This window comes from Micropterus dolomieu, linkage group LG12, assembly GCF_021292245.1.
Source record: "Micropterus dolomieu isolate WLL.071019.BEF.003 ecotype Adirondacks linkage group LG12, ASM2129224v1, whole genome shotgun sequence".
Lineage (NCBI taxonomy): Eukaryota > Metazoa > Chordata > Actinopteri > Centrarchiformes > Centrarchidae > Micropterus > Micropterus dolomieu.
The window spans coordinates 14,887,149-14,911,530 of NC_060161.1; the positions used below are offsets into that span (position 1 = coordinate 14,887,149).

General features: G+C 40.7%; 1 protein-coding gene across 1 annotated transcript in view; it reads left to right on the top strand.

The window, feature by feature from the left end:
* Positions 1–9,763: 9,763 nt before the first annotated feature.
* The window catches only part of slc8a4b (solute carrier family 8 member 4b), a 110,535-nt gene continuing 95,916 nt past the window's right edge, over positions 9,764–24,382 (top strand). The window contains exon 1 of the mRNA XM_046064820.1: positions 9,764–9,857. The gene's annotated coding sequence lies outside the window, so the exon portion shown is untranslated. The remainder of the gene's footprint in view (positions 9,858–24,382) is intronic.

A 24,382-nucleotide genomic window follows, 5' to 3' on the forward strand; every position in this document is an offset into this window, starting at 1 on the left:
CGAGCCTTTAGTGTAGCTGCCCCTAACCTGTGGAATAACCTGCCAGTCCAGATCAGAACCGCCCCAACTCTCCAACGTTTTAAATCACTGTTAAAAACGGATCTCTGTTCTTTGGTATTTCCTTCGAGTTAAGTCTGTTATCATTCCTGGCAATTTCAATATCACTATATATTGTATACTGTATATTATAATGTTTTATTGCTGTACTTTTACTGTGTAAGTAGTGTCTTGTTGTTGTATTTTAACCTGTGAAGCACCTTGGTCAACCTTGGTTGTTTTAAGTGTGCTACATAAATAAAATTGATATTGATACAGAGACAGAAATGTAGATTTTTGCTTTAAATGAGAATATTGTACTGTAATAAAGTTCAGAGAAGTTATTTTATTATTGTAACATTTTATTTTGAAAGTATTTAGAATATGTTTATAGACTTTGAATTATTGACAATGAGTTGAATCGAATTCATTGAGCATTTTATCCATCAGAAACAAGTGTGTTTAAAGCCATTATGTTTTCATCGTGAGTGTTTAGATATGTATCACCTTTCAGCTTGACATTCTTCAGGGACTCGCAGACTGCATTAAGCAAATAGGCATTTCCAGTTCAATGATAGGAGCTGTCTCGGTGCTTCAGTTTACTGTTTCTTTTGTTCATTCAATGTTTCAAATGTTTTTTTTGTTTCTCGCGGGAGGAGCAATTCAAAACATTACATACCGTTCTGCACCATTTTGTTCAACAGACATACATGGTTTAATCTCAACAAGTCCTCCAAATTCATCCATCCATCCATGCATCCATCCATCCATCCATCCATCCATCCATCCATCGTCAACCGCTTATCCTGTGTACAGGGCTGGAGCCAATCCCATCGGGCAAAAAGGCGGGGTACACCCTGGACAGGTCGCCAGTCCATCGCAGTGCCACACATAGACAAACAACCACTCAAGCTCACACTCACACCTAAGGACAATTTAGGGTCACCAATCAACCTCGTACACAACTAGCCTGCAAACTATAGTTCAGACAAAATTGAGGCTTTCGGAATCAAGTGTTTGTCATTACACTTGTATAAACAATTAGTCAAATTTGTTAATAAAGTTTAACTTAATAATAAAGATTACATTTCCATGACTTTTAAGCACCAGACTAATTGTGTCATTCACACAATATAAAAATATAAATAATAAATATATTAAGACCTCTAAAATGTCATTTTTACCCCGTAGGACCTCTAAATGAAGAATGATATTAAAAGGAAACTTCCTGTTTCCACAGACCAATTTCACTTCTGAAAGACAGCAGACCAACTCAACACATCGCTCAGACATAACATGATATTCTGTTGTTGAATTTCAAAATTAAAGCCCTCTAAAACGTCATAATGTTATTTGCTGCTAGATTACTTTCATATCCAGCCCCATGTTGCTTGTTACTCACAGATAGGAGGTGGAGTGTGTTAATGTGATGCATGTGTCCCATGTCTCTGTAATAGGAATCCCTAGAGAGTGAACTGCACTTAATCCAATCCCTGTGCTTCCTTTTCCAGCGTTGATGCAGCCTTTATTCCACTTTATTTTGGTAGTAGGTTGCCCGGACTGCCCAGGCCCCATTTAACCACTGTGTATAACAAACAATTACTTTCTACTGGAGTGATGCAAGGCAGGAGGGCTTGGCTGCGTGCGGTGGGTCTGGTGTTAGTTGCTTTGTGGCATCGGCTGATTGGGTGATTTGTAAACAGCAAGCTAGTCAGAATCATGAAGCCAATGGTCCAAATAAAATATAGGTACATTATTGATATTAATGTTAATGTATATATTATGATAATTTATTTTCCAGCATTCACTGAGTGCGAGCAACAGGATGCTGGTGGTGCTCGATGGTGGCTGTCTTGAAGCAGGTGGGAATCCTCTCCTGTAACAGTGAGATGTTAAAAATGTCAGTAATAACAACTATTTGTACACGGACAGGAATGTTATCATGCCCAGCTGATTTACTCATATTCACTCTCAGCAGGACTCTCCTCACATCTGCTGTGGATACTGACAGTGGCCGGTCCTCTGGAGGTGGAGTAGACTTTACAGCTGACTCCTTGTTGAGGAGATCAAAGTGGGCATAAAAGGTGTGAAACTCATCTGGTAATGTGGCCTCACACATGGAGGGCGCCCGCTCCTGCTTTTGTAGCCTGTGATGTTTTTGATGGCCTGCCACATATCTTTGGTGTTGTTGGTCTTGAGGTCTCTCTCCAGTCTCTGCTTATGTCTCCGCTTCGCCCTCCTTGATGCCAGCTTTCAGTCTCGCTCTGGTGCTGCAAAGGAACCTAAATCTAATCACTGACAACAATCCAGTATCTCCATCCGCTCTCATCCAAAACATTGGTGTCATGTTTGACAGCCAGCTCTCATTTGATAATGACTGAATAATATGAGCAAAATCTCCTTCTTCCACCTCTACAACATTGCCAAAATAAGACCTTACTTGTCACGGCCTGATGCTGAAAAATTGGGACACGTATTCGTTACCTCTAGATTAGATTACTCTGTTTTTATGTCTCCCATCACTTATCGCTGGTAAACGTCAAGATGTTCAAAATTGTGCTGTTCCTATTCTCACATGCCCCTCCCCACATCAACAGATAACTCCAATTTTACCTAACTTACACTGGCTTCCTGTTAAATCCCGCATTTAGTGCAAAATCATCAACATTAACCTACGAACGTTAACCTGCAAGGCTGTTCATGGATCTGCGACCCATAATCTCTGCGACCTCACGAAGACGTACTTACCCTCCTGCCCACTTCACTCTAGTAACCTACCCATTCTCTCATGCAGCAGTCTCCCATGCCCTATAATGACGTCACCGGACTGTGATTCTGGTAACTAGAGCACTTTGTCTCTTGAACAGTGTTAAGCAAGTTACTCAGAAATTGTAATATATTACTAGTTACTTATTATTCCTTCTTTACTTTACTTTACTTTACATTACTTCTTAATTTACTATCTTGGGTTGCTAATCTCCCCAGCTATAGGCTATTCTAACATTGGATAGGTTTGTGCAGGGGTGTTCATGAGAGAGAGAGAGTGAGAGAGGAGGTGCTGCACAAAGATATGCTCCACAATACAGCTCATCAATCAAATACGATTATAAATACGCCTAATAAAAAAAACTAATAATCAACATGTGGCGGTCATACGTTGATTTATTTGTGGGCCGCCACAAAATAAATCCATATATGGGAAACACTTCACTACCACCCCCTTCACCCAAAGAAAGCAGTCTCTCCTGAATTTATTAACTAATATCATATTCATAACAGCAGCAGGAGTGTGTTTTTTATAAAACATAATGTTTCTTCACACCACCGGCTGAAATAAAAAAATAAAGCAAGTAATCCAGACTTTTTGACTACTGTTTTACTGCACATGTAGCCTATTTATAAGAGCAGTAGACAGCAGACACAATAATGGCAGTAGCTACTTACAGCCTCCCTCCCTCGTTCTCCATTCTTCATTTAGTGTTTGGCTATCAGCGGACATGAACAACAAAGTCCAGTCCCGCTGACCTGCCACACAGTCGCGCATTCATGCCAAGGATGGCGCGTTCAGCAACGCAGTAACACAGCGTTGCTTGGATTAGTAACTTGAACATAGACCTAAATGCTGTTTTTTGGACGAGAACAGCCTCTTGAAACGACATTTGATCAGAAAAATAAACCTTTCACTACACTGATCATGACAGATGGATCAAAATCAAATTGAACACAGTGAGACTGTCAGAGGCTCATCTGTTCTTTTCAGTGGCTTGCGCACCCTGAAGGACAACAAAAATGAACAAACCTTAACAAGTCTGTGTAGCCATGATAAAGCGGTGCCCTATGCCACATCATCATCCAAAACAAATTGAATTAATTAAAAACAATGAAGTTATACACTTTTCCCCAACAAATTCACTGTTTACTCTTGCTTGAGTAATGCTCGGTAAAGATGTAAATGCTCCGTATTTGTATAGCGCCTTTCTAGTCTTTTCGACCACTCAAAGCGCTTTTACACTACATCTGCATTCACTATTCACACACATTCATACACTGAGCCTAAGTGCTCAAACAGAAACTAACCTTCATACACATTTATACACTGGCGGAACAGCCATCAGGGGCAATTCGGGGTCAGTATCTTGCCCAAGGACACTTCGACATGCAGCCTGGGGGAGCCGGGATTGAACCGCCTTATTAACGGCCAACCCGCTCTACCTCCTGAGCCACAACTGCCCTCTGACTGCAAGACTGCAGTGATCAGTGAAATTAAACCGTAAGTGTGGTCTGTTGGATAATATTCACATCTGAGTGCCACAGACGGGGAATGAAAGGAACAAACCTTTGGTTTTCTTTTCATTGGATACAGAATATTGCTAGCCTTAGCCTTTAAAAACAGACGAGATGAAAGAGAATGTCGTATCCTTGCCTTTGTTCCTCTTTGTCTTACAAAGAAAATCTCCCTGTTTTCAAACACAGACCAAGATGTTATTCATTAATAAAAAGTTGAACATTGCATGCACAAGCATTCACAGAATCCTCAGTTTGAATCATTTCTAGACTCTACTGTCCCTAGGAGTTATAATATAAATCTGGGGCGTGTGGGCGCCGTAAATGTGTTGGCATCTGTATGTCTGCACACGTGCTTGTCTGTTTTGTTCTTTCATGCATATGTTCTACTGTTTGTGCTTGTTTTTCCAGCTATGAATTTCCAATTCTGCATTTAGCTGGAATGCATTTAGACATGGATGCTTGTGTGTTCTCTCAGCGTAAGTAAAAGTTTGGCTAGAACTGTTCACTGTTAGCGTGTGCAAGCTGTGTGTGTGTGTGTGTGTGTGTGTGTGTGTGTGTGTGTGTGTGTGTGTATGAGATGTCCCCTCAGGGTGGAAATTAGCTTGCGGTGTAAAGGCCATCCTTCATGCAGAGACAGAACTCTGATCAACTGTGTCGAAAAGACGGATAATGTAAAACTACTCCTCTCCTCTCTCTCATTATTCACACCGGCTCCAGCACTCCTCCTCTTCCTCCCACTCCTTTTCCCATCTCCACAGCACCATCCCCACCCATCTCCCCCACTGCCTTCTAGTCTCCCTCCTCCTTTTCTCATTTCTCCTCTCTGGCCCCCACCTTTTTAATCCCATCTTAGCTCTTTCGCCTCTACTTGTCCTCTTTTCCAGTGTTCTCACTGCCCCTCTCGTCCATCTCTCACCCCCCCATTTCATCGGAGGCTGTCATTCTTCGCATCCTCCTCTGTAGAGAGGTGAGACGAGGTGAGATGAGGCGGAATAGCACTTATCGATTGATTGATTTATATGGATCTCTTTCAGCTCATTGGCTGATTTTCCATGACTGCACATTAAAAACATTTAAACATACAAATAATGTTGACACACACATATCCTACACATAATATACACATGTACACACATATTCATCATCATCATCATCATCATGTGTTCATATTAGGGCTAACTCCCAATAGTCAAAGGTTCGATGCTTTGATGGTCGGCGCCTGATTCGACTGTCAATCTCACAGTCGAAGCTTCGCAGCGAAACAAGGATCATGCCATTTTGGCGATATGGGGGTGCTCAACGACTGATTTTACATAGAACCACCAGTTTTCTAAGTTAATATACAGCCTATTACAATACACATTTCAACATTTAATGCTGTAAATAAACATGTAAAAAGAATAAAACTGTTTTTAAAGTGCGTAAATAAATCCAAAACTGTAACCCTAACCCTGGGTTGTCAGTGAGCATGTGTAAGCGTAGCGTGTGTGTGTGTGTGTGTGTGTGTGGTGGCGGAAGAGGAACATTTGCTGAAGAGACTGAGACCCTCACTGGTGCTGTGCAGAGTTGTCCACACCTTGTGGGACTTCTGTATAATTTATCACCGTTGATGAACCACAAAAAGAATATTATATTGTTTTTAACGAAAATATATAGTGTACTGTAAGTACTGCAAGTAATACTGTATTGAATATATGTACATTCAGCACTTGTATAGTACAAGTAAGCACAAAGAACAAAAAAAACTCTAACTGAAAAGCACATTACACTAAAAAATGTTGTGCAACTGCAAAATCAAAGTCAATGACAGATTCATTCTGCCTCAGCATCACGTCTTTGTGCTGGGTCCGGCCAGAGGACTTCACACATCACATGCAACCTTGTCCCTTGCCAAGCAAAGGGGGAAAAACCCTTGGGTGTGCTGGATGCAGCCTTACTGTAACAACACTCCACACCTATCTCACCATAGGCCAATTCCGTTGCCTGTAAGAGATTTTCCTTTGTAAAAGAATTTTGGTCACAGATCTTCCACCACCAGGCAGGGAAAAAATCTTCTATTGGATTGAGGAAAGGGCTGTATGGTGGAAGGTAATCATTGGTTGCTGGTTGATGTTGAACCACTTGCATAGCGGGACACCACAGTGAAAGCTGACATTGTCCCATAGACAGGATGCACTGCCGGCTGATGATCCTGCTGCTCATGCTCAAACACAAAATTCCAAAGAACACCCAGAAAAGTAAGATGTTCAGTGTTATATGGCTCCAAGGTTGAATGACCAGTCCCTTACTTATAGCTTGGTCAAAGTGTGACAAGCTAAACAAACAAGCTAAAGTGAAAGCTCTCTGTCTTTAGTAACTGTTCAGCTTAGTTTGCCACTTACATTAAAATATGGCGCATTATAAACTCAGCTGGTGGAAACAGACCAGCCCTCCTCTCTACCAGCAGCAGCAGCAGAGGGAGGAGGAGGACAGGAGGGACTGAGCTGTTCATTCTTTCTAAACTTCACTCAGTGTGTTGATGTCAGGAATAGAATTTTATTTTACTGACATGTTAGATTTGTTTCCAGTGAGCTATTAGTGACTTTGCTGTTGTAAATCATGTTGCTGCTCTAGAAACAACATTTAGTTAATAAAAAAAAAATGTTAAATAATTTTTAAAAATAATATATGCAATTATTTAGTAATAAATAGGACTGATAAGAGCATCGATAAAGAACTGAACCAATAAGGATTACCAATACAAGTGTGTCAATAAAATGCTATTGATCCCAACTCATGAGAAAATGTCCGGCCCATCTGTGTGTCCTGGCTTTAAAATCTGTTACAATCGAATCTGTAATTGAATAGCCCTGGTCTGCAGTGATCATAGTAATATATCTTCTTTGCTATGAAATGTACATTAAATTGAATGCTGCATTGTAGACAATGTTTTCACCTTGTACTCCATGTTTCCTTTGGATATTAGTGGAAATTGTTCTGAGTCCCCCTCCTTAATGGGTAAATTATTATCATAACAATTTAATAATGCATTGCATTTAAACAGCACTTTTCATACACAAAAAGCTATAACAGTAGCCTACTGGTCCTACCAGGCTGGACATGTAGTCTACCAAAGTATGTATTCCCCTTTATAATGCACAGATGATGGCCTACAATCAAGTATTTAATTTTGTGTATCCTTCACATCAGGACTAATAACAGGAGTGAATATGGAGAAGTTTCTATTTCCCAAGCAATTATTTCAGACAGTATTTTCAACCTGCCATAAAACAAATCCCCCCTTTGTAACGCACAGATGATGGCCTAAGTATTTAATTTTGTGTATCCTTCACATCAGGACTAATAACAGGGGTGAATGTGGAGAAGTGTGTTGTTTCCTAGCAAATGTTACAGTGGGATACAAAATACAAACTGGGATCCAGAGAATGTCTAGTATACTAGAGCTTATACTGTTCATTAAGCCTTACAAAGAAGTGTTGCATCAAAGACTGTACTGTAACTTGAGCTAAAGTTAACAGGAATGTTTTGTTTTTTGTATAATGTAATTTAATAAAACTATAACTCATAAGTCACTTAAAAGATCCTGTTACTGAAACAAATAACTGTAAGTTACTAAAACATTACATTATATACTAAACAAGACATTTTGAAAACTTGAACATTGCCTTTGTCTCTTTTGTAACGATTTGAATGTGCCCCTCTGACAAAACAACTGGCCCCAACCCGGCCCCCTTAATAAAATTGGTCTGGAACCGCCACTACAGATAAGTGTTTCCCATACATTCATTTATTTGTGCTGGCCGGAAATTAAGTGTTTAATGCTCAAAATCTAATGGGGAAGGACCCCCATACCCCCCACTTATTAACTGTCCCATGCAAGAAAACAGTCTCTGCTTTCACACACAGTTTCTGTTTTAAAGCCAAAGTTTATGATGAATGTTTGTTGTCCTCTGGCACGTGTGGCCGCGCGCGTGCAGCTGATATCACCTGTTCCGTAGGCAGGTTATAGGTAACGGAGGGAGAGGAGCAGGCTCATCAGACGTTTCCTAAAAATAAACATTGTTCACGAGTCCCGCGCCTCGAGTCTCAAGTCGAGTCAAGTCACTGTGTGTGCGACTTAAGTCGGACTCGAGTCCGATTCTCAAACTTGAGTCCCCATCTCTGCTGATTCGACACATAGGTTTAGGCCACTGAGCGTTTGGTTCAGAGAATGGGGTTTAGTGTTTTAGCAATTGGGAAAAACTATAATAGCATTCTTGCTGCCTGGTTTAGTGTGATCTGCTGTCTCCTCAGATCTCTCTGAGCTGCGTTGCCCCACACTGCACAGCAATAATTAAAGTGACTGTAGAATAGACTGAGAAATTAGGCCTACCTCAAGAATGTCTTTAGATAAAAAATAAACTTTCTAAAGCAATTCTTCTGGCCATTCCTGCCGTTTTCATCACTCTTTTAGAAAGATCTATAACATGAGCCGTACTTTTTTGTATTTTAACCCTCAATAATTAGTAGTACGTTATCTTTACCCAACCTTTATTAGATATCTGCAGTAAAGAGATTACACATATTGAGGGGAGAGAAAGATGAGGAATGACATGCAACAAAAGTTCTTGGCTGGACACAAACGTGGGATGCTGAGATTCATGCAAAGCCTCTAATGAGCTGACTTTTTGAGGCATACAATGTTGGTTCTAGCTTCTCAAATATTAGAATTTGCTGCAATTCTTTATTTTATACTGTAAATAGAATATCTTGGGGTTCTGTACTCATTGTCAGATAAAACTAGCAGTTTAAATAGACACATTTCATTGTTTGATAGCATAAACAATCAATTGATTAAACGAGAACATGATTGATAATATAAATAATGGTTGGTTGCAGCCCTTAACTTGTAAAAGGCGCAAACTCTTCCCTTCATCCATCTTTTTTCATTATCTACTTACTCCTTTTTCACCTCTGCTGCTTTTCAGCTCTGCAATTTCGCTGCCTCTCCTCTCCAATGATCTGTGTTTATCAGTGATGCTGCTGGGAGTGCATGCTCCTTTGGTTCACATTCATCCTGTGCCCTTCCCAACACACACACACACACACACACACGCACACACACACACACACACACACAAACACACAGTAATAGCCCTGTCTAGCTCAGGCTTCATCCCTCCACTCCTGCTCACATGAGCTCATCCTTCCTCAGTCTCCATCACTCTGTCTTTTTTTCATTCCCAGTTCCACATCTTTCTCCCCCTCTCTCTGTCTTGTTGTTCTGCACTAGAAAGCGAGAGAAAGGGGGGGAGATGATCCATGCCAGAGAGAGAGAGACGAGGAGGGCGCGCGCAAGAGCCAACGGGTGAAGTGCGCGTGCTCTGTCGCCGCCGCCGCCGCTTCAGAGGAGAGGGTCCGCTTATTCAGCTGCTGAATGAGGGACTGAACGGAGGGAAGCACGAACAGATAGAGGGATGAGTGAATGAATGAATGAACGGACCCCTATCCGGGCTTCTTTCAGAGTACCGGACCGGTCAGAAGACGCAAACAACGTGTGTATTATTCTTGTTTTTAATATGAATGTTAATATGCATTTATTATAATTGCTTTAGTTTCTCTTATTACCGCCTCCTGTGTGTGTGACAGGAGACAGTCGGTGCGCGTAAAGAAGTGTACGCATTTGTGAGGTGCGATCACTTTAGCAGTCCCGTTAATTGCAGCGGGTGGTGTAATTTGCACAGATCGGTGCATGCGTGCGTAAATAGGGAGAACAAAAGCTGTTAGGGTGAGATGAGGGTGAACGGGAGAGGGGAGAAAAGGAAACTGATTGTGTGATTCAGGGAGAGACCGCGGAGGAATCTGCCGGATACCGGACAGCCAGGCATGGCTGGGGGTTCTCTCTCAGGTGCGTGCGACTCCGCAGAGCCCTGCCCTGTCCGGCAGACACCGTCAGTAGCCTACCGCTCCAATTAAGCATTTATCCTGCGCGCAGTTGCCACTGCTCTGCTGGGGAGGGAGAGCCTTGGTGCAAAAACGGTGAGTGACATTTCCCTAAAGCTGCGGGGGTATAACCCTGGCGAACGAGGCCGTGGACTGCAGGCTGTGAAGCCGGTAGCCGGTGAAGGAGGATGAGATTAGGGTTAGGGATAGCCTACTAAACACCTGGGTCCAGAGGGACTGCGCACCGGGTCAGGGTGCACGACAGGAATGGATAGGCAGTGGGGTGGGTGTCAGTCAAATAGAATATACGGACAATGAACTCCGTGAGGTTGATGAAGGAGGCGGGATTAACGATGATGACACACAATACATTGAAATATACAGTAATAGTAGCTGGATTAATAATTTCATATAGATTACAGCCCTGTCTTTATGGAGGTAGTGATGATTCTGTTTAAATGTTTTACTGTTAGTGATGAGTTCAGGTGACAATGATGATACTGGATGATATGTAGCCTATTTTATTGGTGTAATTATTACATTTTCATAATTTTTATTGCTCGTGTGCATCAGTCTGAAATTGTTTTACTGTTTACACATTGATGTCTGTGGTATGCTGCTGCTGCTGCTGCTGCTGCTGATAAAGAGAAAGAGGATGAATAAAATGATGATGATGATGATAATGATGATGGTAGTAATTATTGTTATGGTTGTGGTGATGATGATGATGATGATAAAAAATTGTTGTGGGAGTTTTGATGATGATGATGAGCTAAGGGTGGCATGATGATGGTGGTGATAATGATGAAAAAACATGACGATGGCATACCATGGTGGTTTTGATGATGATCACAAGAATAATGTTGCATGAAGATAATGATGATGATGATGATGATGATGATGATGATGTGGTGGTAGCTTTTTTGTAATGTAGCTAATGGCTAAAGCCTGCTGATGGTGATGAGGACTTTTTTCATCAATGGTAAATAATTAACACAAAGATATGTCACCCTCTAAATAATTCAAGCACCCAAGCTGTCTAAAGAAATGTAGGCTATAAAGTTTTCCATCCATTTTTCAGCTCACATCAGTGATAAGAAGTCTTTGCCTTAAGCAGCTTTGATGCCATCTAGCTGGCTGCTACCTTCCAGTGGGCAATTATTACTGACTGCGAGAGTCAATGTGGACCAAGTCTGGAGGCTGTTGATACATGAGGCAACATTTTGGACAATTCAGACGTACAAAGGAAAGGGTAAAAAAATACCCCTCTTTAGCTCGGAATTGACCAACCAGTGGTGAAAAATAAGTGGGCAACAACAACAAGCTGTGCAAAATATAAACCTCAAATTTTATTTATATATTAAATAAATTAGACATAAAAAGTTAAAAACAAGGTCGAAGCTAAGAAAGCTAAAAATCAGTTCAATGGGGGAAATTCAGGATCAATTAAGTAGAATGGAGTTAGCCTATCTGCGGTTGAGTGTGCTCAACTTCTGTTCCCTGTGTGCCACCAACTCGCATAACACATACTAAATGCCCAGGGAAAAAGACATTCTACATTATCACATGCAACAAATCTGTACCTGTACACCGGACACAAGCAGAAACTCACTGAGCCTAGTGTGTGGTTGATTAAATGACTGCAGATTGGAGGTCACGCCCAATCTACCATCAGCCCATCCCCATGCAATCAACTCATGTGAAGACCACACTCACCAAACACACACACGGGGCTCACCCGTCACACTATCACTGCACTCAAACTCTGGCTGATACAGGTCTACCCTGTTACAAAAGCACTACAATATTTTCTGGCAGCAAGGTTAATTGATTTAACGATTAAAGGAAAATAAGTGAGTTGAGCTGGTTAAGTTAAGTTGTCTTGTTTTACAAGCTTCGACACAGCAACAATTTCTTTTTTGAAACAAGATGAGACTTTGTTGATGATTTGGAGTAAATTTCCATTAGCATCTGAGTTCTGATTGTAAAAAAGCCGCACACCCACTCATTTTGTGTTTATTTATGCCCTCAACTAACTCGGAAACAGTAAAAGTGTGTTTTAGGCTTCCCTGTCGTCCGTGTTGATTTTGTTCCATCTGCCCAGTTATTCATGCTGGGTGAGCTATGACTGTAAATGACTGCAAGTCCAGAGAAACCAGGTGTTTGGAAAGAAGACCACATGCATTTATTCATTATTTTGTGGCAGGCCTAATCCTAGAAATGTCAATATTGACATTGATTTGGTCAGGCTGTCACATTTGTAGTTCACATCTAGGTATGTGTGTGCTTTGTAGATGCACAAAATGTATGCTGCCTCCGTACCTCCAGTGTATTTGTGCTGGTGCCAGTAATACCCAAGAGACGCTCTCTCTTTCTGTCCGTGACTCCTTCCTTCAACTTGCCTAATCCATTAATGACTCAAACAACACACTCACTTCCTTGCTGGGGTAGGTGATAACCCACATATAGGACTCTATTCTTGTCCACGTTAATCTGGTTATGTGTATCACTGGCACCGGTCTCTGGTTACTAATTACTGACCCTGGGATCCCACTACTGCCAGCATGTGTCTGCCAATAGCTGGGGACAGGAAAGTCCCTCTGGTCATAATCTTCTTCTCTCCTGTGTGTGTGTGTGTTAGTAGTGTCACTGGGGGGTTGTCTGCCCAGTAGGATGATACCTTTTGTTATGAATGGTGTGGCAGGAGGAAGATGACGCTGACACTACTGGGATGTAGAAAAATAAGGAAAATAACTATTCATGTGAAGCAGGGGCTTCCATAAACTTTGCAGAAGTGACATTTTACCTTTTTTGACCTTTTTAGGTTTTTCATTGAACGATTGAATATATTGACACACTACTCTGTAGCTGGTGTGTCCACATAGGTACAAATGGTATCTTATCCCTTTAGGTGTCACTTAAGTCAGTCAAATATTTAAAACAATAACCTATTATTTTTTGTTGTTAGCTAGCCTCTGTAGAGTGACCACAATAACGCTCTGATAATAAGAGTGATGAAATGACATTTCATGATAATGAGCCGTTTTAATAATTTAGAAATAATTTATAGAATAGAATAAATAATGGCTCATTTATACATTTACACAATTTATTAATGTTATCATTAATATCATTAGTACTGTTTTATTAATTTTATATTAAACACTTTAAACACACCATATGCCTGAGGTGTGCAGTGCAGTACAGCCTGTCTTCCTATGCATTTTCTCCACAGGGATCATTTAACATTCAGTTCTCATCTCAAGCTTTCTTACCGACGCGCCAGCTACATTTAAATTTAGTTTTTTTTGTGTTCAGAAAGTAGCTTGAATCAAAATTTTTATAAGTCCACTCCATCTCCCTCATCTGACTGCCGCTTTAATCAGGATCATTTTGGGAGGCATTTTAATCTTACTGCAACCTAACTGTGGTCCCCCCCCCTCCTTCCTGAGCATGGCGTCCTGCCTACAAGTTGATTAATTAAGTCCTTATAACAATAGAATGTGAGGACAGTGATAGATCGTGGTGTTCATCTTTTCTTTTGCTGTAACACAAAGTCACTGGCCTCTCCTGTTTTATTCTATGCAGTGTTAAATGTTAATGGAAGTCACTGCCCAGGATGCTGCCCGCTCTGCCCGAATGACACATCGCATATTGGCACCTCAAAACTTGCTGGACTTGAGTCTACTGTGAATGAAGGCCAAGGGCTGGTGCTTATACTATCAAACTCTAAACTTTACAGCCAGCGCAGGCATTTGTTAAATGCAGCCATAAAATAAAAAATATATAGCATAAGATCAAAGTAATGCGCCTCAATCAAGTATCAAAGGAAACTAAATACTCTGCAAGAAAATCAATAACCACTTCCACAGAAGGCTGGGACAATTTAGGTTTCAGATATATTCTGGATGTAACACCCTGTGAGTTTAAAAAACCTATAAAGATGAGTAGTGCCGACCTAATATCACCTGATGTCCCTCATGGGGCCAAACAGGCTGGCTATCCCTCTTGCATCATTCATTCCACTCACTTTCTGATCACTCCCAAAGCCTTACTTCAGGGATTCATTTGACACGTTTATTGCCAAATGGTGTGATTTCCAAGCCGGGCAGCAGTTTCTGATGTACCAACAGTGATCCCACTTGCACGGCAGTCTGATTTGGCCCACACTCTTGTGTACCTCACTTAGTTCTTCAGAGGTAAAGTGGCAAATTATGAACCAAGTTGTGAATAGCCCGCAGCAATAAATGCGGAAAGCAACATTTTGCTTAGTCCTCATATTGACCAAACCAGGGAGGACAGTGGGATCTTGCAGTATCGCTCTCATCTCAGTAATGGTTTGTGTTATATCACTTGTGGTAAATTTACTGTTTGAACTCACTCTATTTAGAGTAATACTCTTGCAAAATGTGTTTTAAATATATTCAACAGATGGGAAAGTTATTTTCTCTATAAAGCACAGCCAAAAAGACTGTTTGTAGTAACACCTTCTGCATTGTGAAGGTCATAAAGCTCCAGATATTATATACATATTTATGTATGAGAGAGGAGGGTGAGACGATTGTTAAAGGAGAAAGATCCACTTTAATATCTTTCTTACAGTAGCATTGTTTTAATGACTTAGATGTGTTATGTCACAGCGTATTTTACATTTCCCCCGAGTGGCAAATGTAGATCACACTGTTTCCAGATGCATCACTTTCCACCAATGCTCATCAATCAAACCAGAGGCATACAAACCACGGGATCCAAAACATTGCATTTATCAAAAGCAGGTAAAGACTAAACTTCCAGACCCTCCACTACTTTTCATTTTCAAATCACTACAGAGCTTCAGAGGCCCTCATTTGCTTAAGGTTAAAATGTTTCATCTTTTGTCTCGCCTGCTATCCCATAATGCCTCATGTAAAGTGAATAGGAGCAGACAGGACACCTTGACCAGGTTATCTCATTTATCTTTAAAGATTAGCGACAATCCCACATGACTCAGTGTCCTAGAGTCCTTGGGTCTACATGTAGTTACAATGAACATCCAACACACGAATACAGACATCCTCAAAATCCAAAAATGTGCTCACACACGGTCTCTCCAATAAAAGTTAAAACACAGAACAACCAAAAACTGACATGACACTGACATACATTTCAGACAAACACCAAAACACCTGATGGCACCGTCATTACTGTCATGCCACTAGATGATGTTTAATGATGAGCTGGCATTGACATGCAGAGAGGCTCACCCTGCTGCTGCTAAGAATAGACATCACAAAGGTGGAGGGGGAGCCATTTGTTATGAGTAACCTCAGCCTTGACACACAGTCAAAACTGGCAGCAGTGTGTGTGAGAGTCTGTGAATCTGTCTTTCTCTGCGTCTCTAGATGTCCGTGTGTGTGTGTGTGTGTGATCTGTATGAGATGATTTACAGGGCAGACTGTCCCGGAGATGTTGTCGGTAACACTGTTGTTGTTGCCTTAAATGACATTTCAGGGATGGCTTGAAGCTTGGCAGCATGAAACTGTGCTAAGTGGAGAAAAGTGACTATGATTTCTGAAAGATAGAGGAGGAGCTCTCGGTTGCTCTCGGAGGCCAGATTCGGCACAATCTGCTCTTTTGAATTCATGAATGGGATGCATGATGTGAAATGGACAGTCACAGACTTATCCAGTCAGCTGTGAGGATAGGCACAGATGAAGAATAGACTGACCTTTTAAAAGCTTGTCTTAGTGAGCAGACTTGAATAGGCATAATGTGAAGTGGGCAGTTGCAGAAAGCGTTGTAAGTTTCTTTTTGAGGAGGATTCTGAAGCATTGAGCAAAATCGAGGAGAGCGTGAGCCTCGTTGGAGTGGCTACTGGTTGCTGAACAGATGAAGCACACAGATTTATTTCCTGATGGTTTTCTTCTCTGTGTGTGTTTGACTCCCTCTACCTCTTCGCCTCTTTTCGCTGCCCTGTTATTTTTCTTTCTCTTTCCCTCCCCGCCCTGTTTGTACAGCTTCCACACTTTAATTTTCTCCAGTCTCCATGTCTGCCCTCCCTGTAGTTGGACTCTCCTCTGTCTCTCTCTCTCTCTCTCTCTCTCTCTCTCTCTCTCTCTCTCTCTCTTTCTGTGTATAGTGGCCTTAAAATCAACATTTTCAGGGCAGTTTATAACAACTAGGTTCGAAACTTTAAACGTTAAAACGTTGAACATTCAGTCAAGTGCACAAATTCTACATTAAAACACATTTACTACCATTAAATTATATTAGCAATACTTTATTGTTTAGTGTAAATATAATAACGCAAGTCTGCTCTAAGTTCACACCTCAGCATACTGACTCAAAGACACAGATCCAATCTTCATTACTGCTAACTACTACACTATAGTCCTTGAAACCTTGAAATGCTGTTGTTACGGTAATACTGTTACTAAATAACTAGATAAATTTTTCAGATGCCACATTTTCTCCAGTTAGTTGCCATGCTAAAATTTCAGCCTAGAGTCTAGCAGCGTGGCAAAATATATTTTAGAATAATTTTGAATGAGGAGGAAAACAAAATCTTTAAATGACAACTATGCACGCACAATGGCTCAATCCTACATGCAGGCCTCAATCCACAAATCAGAGTGCAAGAGACAGCTCCAACATCACAACTAAACATCCATCAACAATGCTCCTGTTCCCCAAACCACCGAAACAAGCCAAAATGGTGCCGTGTAAGGATTATTCTGCCCCCACTACACCAGATGAATAAAAATCCAATGTTGACTCTCTTTTTAGCTCTGCTTTTGTCTCCAGCAATTCCTGAGGGAAATATCTGCCTCGTCAGCTGCTAAATGCTCCACTGTGTTCACCAGGTAGTCGCTAACTTTCTGTTTGCTGCTTGGTGCTGGGCAGGCAGTGTCCAGTGGGTTTATCAGAGGTTTTTCCACCGAAAACAGCCGCATGAAAACATTAACAGTGCCAGCCTTAAAACCAAAACAACGCGCTGAAAGATGCTAAAATGCTCCATGGAGCTGAGGTGGGACTGCAGAGTTGGTGATAATTCTCTTTGCGTTTGCCACTTTGAACAACTTCATTTATATTACACATGAGCCATTGTTAGTGTAAAAATATTGATTATTGCAGCTTTTAAATCAAACTTCAAATATGGAGAAAAGAGTCCTAGTGTTGTTCTGTGATTTATTAAGACAGCGGAACAAGAATATTTTGTTGTATTTCTTTCTACTTTCTCCTGTTTTACTGTCACTTTCATTTCCTTCCGCCTCTTTCCTCCTTGCTCTTTTTTCCTTTCTCCTATACAGTCTCTCCCACTCCCACGTCTTTTTCCTTTTTACCGCCACTCTCGTCTTTTCGCTCGTCAGCTTCACTCCTGTCTGTCTTTCTCTATCAGTCTCTCTTTTCATTTTGTCCTCTCACATCCCCAAATCCCCCTCTTCATCTTGCTTCCTCTCCTCTCTCTCACCTCTGGTTCCCAGCTCGCCCCATTTCTCACGGCCTCCTCACCTCGTGCCCTTTATCTGTTGCTCCACTCCTGGGTTGTTTACCACCATTATCCCCTCTGCCTGGCCTTTCTTCTGTCTTCCGTTGGTCCAATATCTACAATCACTCCCATATGTACTTATTGCTGTCTCTTACTGCGCAACTCAACATCCTTTCAGTCTTACCCCATCCTGCCCTATATAACACTTTATTTTGTTTTAATAAACTTTATCTTTATTTTCTAACTTATCTAACTGCTTCTATCCTTCTGTTGTACCCGGCCTCTTCTTCATCTATGTGTAATCTGTCACAGCAGCATAAACCTATTTTATATAATCTGGTAAAAGACCACACACACACACACACACACACACAAGCTTTCCAGCCATGTTGCATGCATGAGAGCGGAGATTTACAGCATGCAATGTGTGTTTGACGGTGTGTTCACAAGTGCATGCATGTGTGATTGTGAAATCTTGCAAGTGTCAGCTTCAGTGCACCGGGTGGTTTGTATAAAATTGTGTGTACATATGCGCGTGTGTGTGTGGAGGAAGGATTGTCGTGTCGTGTGATTTTCTGACTGGATTAAAGAAGAGATGAGGATCATAAGCAATATATGGGAAAATGAAATGAAATAGGAGTGGACAACAGGTACTCCTAAATACCCATAATCCACTCTGTTGTCATGCTATTTTAGTCTCTATGCTTATCTATTATTCTCTTTCACACACAGTCAATGCACATCTCTTTTTCAAACACTCACACACCACCGCAGCGCAAATACAAGTCTCTTTTTCCTTGCTTTCACCCTCCTAGCTTTGTGAAAGTTTCGTGTCCTCTCCAAGCACCTCAGACCTAGGTGTGACCAATTTCAAAGGGGCACGGGTGTCGGCGTGAAACTGATAATAAAGCATTTCTATCTTTTCATTTACTCCCTGAATATAATGGCCTCCTTTGAAAATACATTTCGGACACTGGCCATTTTCACTGCCTCTCTCTGCTGCCCCTGTGAAATAAAGAAAGGGCAGAGAGGGGGTTCTTTCATACACAAAAAGCATTGAGCTAATGAAAGACTCGGTTCCATTTAACTTCATTAGTTTTACCACAGCTCTCCCATTTCCTGAACACAAACAAATCAAACGCGCTCATGTTTTCCATCTGCTCTGTTATCAAACTGTACTGCTTCTTGGCATCGCTCTCAGGCCCACACACACACACACACACACACACACACACAGTGCGACACACCTCTTTTTGGCGCTGATTTGGAGAAGCAGCAATTTCTCATCAGTATAGGGATATTTACTTTTGAAATTAAAGAAATGGAGGAGAAAGAGAGGCGAGTGCCAACCCTTTATGAATATGGCTGAGCGTGGAGCCAAAGGACTTACAGTTTACTTATTTCTAGAGGAAAGCAGTGACGTGGCAGTGCAAGGAGAAGGATGAAAATAATATTTGGGGAAAGTAGAGAGAGGTGGGAAAAAGAGAGATGAGGGGGAAACAACAGAGGATTTATTCACATTAGGGTAAAATAAAGAAATTGGTGAGGATGGAGGATTAACTGAATCTAACGTCCTCACTCATCTTTCCCCCCTTTCCTTCTTCTTATCACTAAATCCTCTATTCGTGAAGCTTTATTCGTGAAGTGAAAGCTGGTCCGCCTAAATCTTGATTTCTTTTTTATAGTCACAGCTGCGAGTCACTTGGAATAAAGGCCTCAGCTACTGCAAATGGCCATGACATAAAAATGGAGAGCTTTGGGTGGAGGTGTAAAAGCATCCAGGGTGAGCGTATAGTACAAACAACTCATCTCTGTTTGTGTGTGCGTGTGATGGAAAGTGTATGTGTGTAACAAACGGTGTGGCGGCTTTTGGTTGTGAACTCCACGTGAGTGCATGTGTGTGTCATCAGGGCCCCACAGCGGAAAAATAAGACTTAAATGAACAGCCTGCACAGAGTGTGTTTGTGTGTGTGTGTCACCAAGTCACTGTAGCAAAAAGAAAACCATACGAGTGAAGGAACACTATAGTAAGTGTGTGTGTGTGTGTGTGTGTGTGTGTGTGTGTGCTTTAGCTAGCTGTCTCCCTCAGGCTTTCTGCTATCCTCTCTGTGTGACATTAGCATGGGACGGAGGCTTGTGCACCACGCTGCCAGTATCTCTCACCATCATACATACATTCACACACACACACACACACGCGCAGAGGGGAAAACAAACAAACGGTGGCTGGCAGATACTGGATACGAACATCTGCAAAATGACGTGCGCTCTGGGGCAGAGTGCGTGTGTGTGAACAAAACATAACCATTCTTTCTTTCTATAGAAAGCTGGGTGCAGATTATGCTGATTGTGTGCTGCGTAATACCATACGTGTAGTATGCATTATGAGATTGCATATATTATGTTATGGGGATTATCTAAAGCCACAGTTCTGGACCTGTCAAACTCCCAGAGCCAGTTAGAGGGAGGCTTACACTCTCACAGCATGCACTCCACAGCTGCATGGAGGCTATATACAGTTTCTATTTTGTTTGTAACTCATTACGAATCACAAAACACCTGGACACCATGTTACATCAAAAATATTACTGCATGACGAAGAGCTCACACGACAATCCAGCATTTATGTAGAATGATCAAACACCATTTGCATTACATTACATAAAATTGCTGGACACCCAGCAGCCAATCAGAATTGATTATCATGCCACCATGTCATGGTATAATTTGTGATAAAGGACATTCAGAAGCAACTGATGTTGGAGATATTTACAAACATTATATGCTGGGACCAGGTGGCGATATGGCAGGTCAGCCGGATTATTAAGGATTTTATATTAAAGAGTGGATATGTGGCAGAGGAACAGACTGTAATTTCATTAAAACATTGCAACACCTAAGCTGCATTTTGTCTTTGAACAACCATTGATGTGACTGTCTGCCCAAAACATGCACATATTCTCGAATCAAATGAATTATAAACGTGTAAAATGTGAATTTTTGAATCTACACTCTATACTCTACTCTATACTATATACAGCTGTTATCAGGAAGGTGATAATGTTCAGTTTTTGAGAGGTGTTGATTCCAGTTTATGGTCCTTTTGAATATACTGTGGCATGTATATCCCATAGTGAGCCACTCACTCATGCCATTCAGAAAGAAACAGTGTTACCAAGTGTTTGGTGCTGTTCAGTCATACTGCATTATACTTGCCTCATTTGAATTTAGAATGCATTTATGCAAAAGCTACTTACAAATCTTACCAGCCTCCTGAAGTACTGAAATTATGTATATCGCACACATGCTCACTTAAACCCCACTTTTAGAAATCCATCAGAAATAAGGTCCCAGCAAACTAGGTTTTCAATTCATATATACATTTATATTCATATTTAATATTCATATTCATAAAATTTTTAAATATTCATACAAACAAGCAACAATCCAAGAAAAAAACCAAAACAGATTTTAGTTATTATACACCTTACAAATAAGACACCCTTTGGAATTCTTTAGAGGTCATTGAACACAAATCTTTACCAGAGTCATTGAAACGTTACCAGCAGTTGTGTGTAAATGTTTTAACTGATATATTTGTCCTCGAGACACGTATTTGTATGTTGTACACTAGCTATGTTTGTTTTAGCTTTTAGTGGCAATATTGTGTTATAAAATGTTGTCACAGTTTCCAATTACACTCCTGCAAAAGAGAGCTTGTTCTTAGTGTATGTCCCCTGTAAATAAAGGTTTCAGTCAATCACTCAGTACTGAGAGGTGTTTTTTAATACATTGTCCACCCTGTTTACATCACTGTTTCACCTCTCTATATAACTGGGTGTATGTAGGTCTATATCCCAATCTATTTACTTTACGTTTGACTCCGTCTAATACATCTTAGTCAGTTGTACTGTTGATCACAGAGAGTCCTTTTCCACTGACTGCGTCCATTCAGTAATTTTTTCACTCTGATCCCTGATCATGTCTTTATAAAGGCAGTGATTTAACTTCCAGCCCCAGGGCCATGTTCATTAAATTTATTCTGTAATATACTCTTAATCTAGCGGTAGAATGAAACATTCATACACGCTTCACCATTCATCTATGTGCTGATACTCCACCAAACCTCCTTGGCCTTTCCAGCCTAAAGGGCCCACAGACACTTTTCTCATTTCCTCCTCTATATGCCATTACTCTTTTCTCTTATTGTCAACGCCGTTATTCTCTTTTCTCTTGCTATCCATGGTCTTACTGTTATCTGCATGCATATCCTCCTTTCCCTTTCTCTCTCCTACCAATCTCCCCTCCCTCTTCATTGCTGTTGCTCCTCTCCTGTGCTGCCATTACCAGCATGACAATCTGTTGCTTGCTTGGATCTCAATCGCGGCTTCAAACATGCTTTTAGACAGATCAAAGTAGATATTAAGCACTAATACACACACACATACGCAGGCACGGACACATGCGGGCATTGCATGCATGTTTCTCCACACCCTCACAATAAGCCTGCTGCGAATTACTGGCTTCAAAGACTAAAAAATAAATGCTGTGCAGTGTGATATCGCTGAAATTTCACATGCACACCCACACACTTTCAAACCCACCCACTCAAATTGCACAGTACACACAAGTAACATGCATATGCATAAAACATGTATGGAAGTGAATGCAGGAACATTACAACAAAGCTATGTGTGATTTTCTGTATGTGAGAGAACATAAAAGTGTGTGTGCAGTATGTAAAAAGTGCTTGTTATTCTCAGATCTGCTGGTTAAGTAGGATGTCGGGCGAGGGTCGAATACTTCAAAAGCTCTTTAATGCCAGCTTCAGTTAGGTCACATCGACCCCTAGATCTGCAGATCGATTGACCAGCCTTAATTTGACTCTGGGGAAGGAAGAACTCCTTAATCTGACTTTGGAATGCACACGCACACACAAATGTTTTAGGGATGTGAGAAATTACGATGATGCCCTTTCGCAATGTGAATGGTGTGGCAATCATCAATATGACCAATACTTGTTATCTTTTTTGTTTGCCTTTACTCTTTTCTTTTTTTATTTTCACATTATTATGTTTCTTTACCTGTGGGTTTAAATCAAAATATTATGAAAAACACAGGAGTTGTAGTATAACGTGGAATGTTTTTTGTATATTTTAAATGACTTAATACTACATGTTTAGTTTTTAGCTCATTAAACTTGCTTGAGTTAATTTTTTTTGTCCACTTGTGGAACAAACTGTAAACATCACCTTTTTAAGTAGTTATGGCAAACAGTTACCTATTGCATTTACACATCCAGCAGCAACAGAGCAACATTAGCATTTATTTGGAGGCGTGTTCCCTGCTACCTGATGAATTTGAAGCCAAAAGTTACTCTCATTTTAGCTATGTTTTGGTCTCCACCAACTTCATAAGGGAAATATCTGTCTCTTTAGCAGCTAAATGCTCCACTATGTCAGCTAAAGAATAACTTTGTTTGTCTGCCTTTTGATGCTGGGAAGGTACTGTTGGTTTATCAGTACAGTTGGTTGTTTTTTTTTTGTTGTTTTTAAAAAAGGCTAGCTGTCTGCTGCAGCTTGAAACAGATAGGAGGAGATCCTTGAGATTAAAGTTGTGGGCCAGAAAACCAAAACAATGAACTGAAAGACGATAAAATGCTTCATGGAGCTCTGAAGGGAACCGCAGAGTTGTGTTTCTTTGTGTGGGTGTCTGCCACCTGATAAATGTCCAATATTCACTCTTCTCCTTTTAGCTGTTTTGGTCTCACCAACTCATGAGAGAAAAATCTATCTTTAGTGGCTAAATATGCTAACTTTGTCTGTCTGCCGTTTGATGCTGGGCAGGTAGCATACAGTTGTTAAGCTGAAAACACCTATTCCTTCTACAGCTGTAAACTAAGGTAAGGAGATTGGTGAGAGTGAATCAAAACATTTAAGTGATGTGCCAGATAACTAAAACAATGAGCTAAATACAATAAAGTGCTCCGTATAGCTGAGGGGAATTGCAGATAGGTGATCATTTTTTGAGTTATTTCATCATATAATGATTTCACTAATTGCTCATATTAAAATATTAGCTAGTGCAGCTTTAAGGTTTATAGATTTAACGTGTTTGGGGAGCCATTACTTAGTTAATATCAATATGGTATGAAAATCATCAACTTGCAGAGACTTGAAACTTGCTTACATAGTCTCTTACAGTGAACATTTTTCAAAGATACACAATTGGAAATGTAGTTGCGAACAGGGACAGCTTTGAAAACTGCCTGTTGCTGTGCTTGAGGACACCCTTTTCAGCTGTGTACTGCAGAAAAGCTGTTTAAATATTGAACAGCACTTGAATCCAACACAAAGGAATGTTTTTGTAAACTGCCACATACCTACATGTATTGATATCTGACAAAGACAGAAAAGGTTACATAATGTTCAGTTCAAGTTTCTTTGAACTAACTTTATTGTGTGTACTATAATTAATGGAAATCAATATGCCTGTGTGATAGAAAGTAAAATCTAAAATCTTTCAATAAGACACGGAAAGTAAGCAGCAGCTTCATTGTGGTTCTGTAACTTGTTTTTTTCATGAGGAAAGTTGACACTGCCTGTGTTTCTTACAGCTATACACTTGAGAATTGATGTGTACAGTGACAGTCCTCTTGAGCGTTAGATA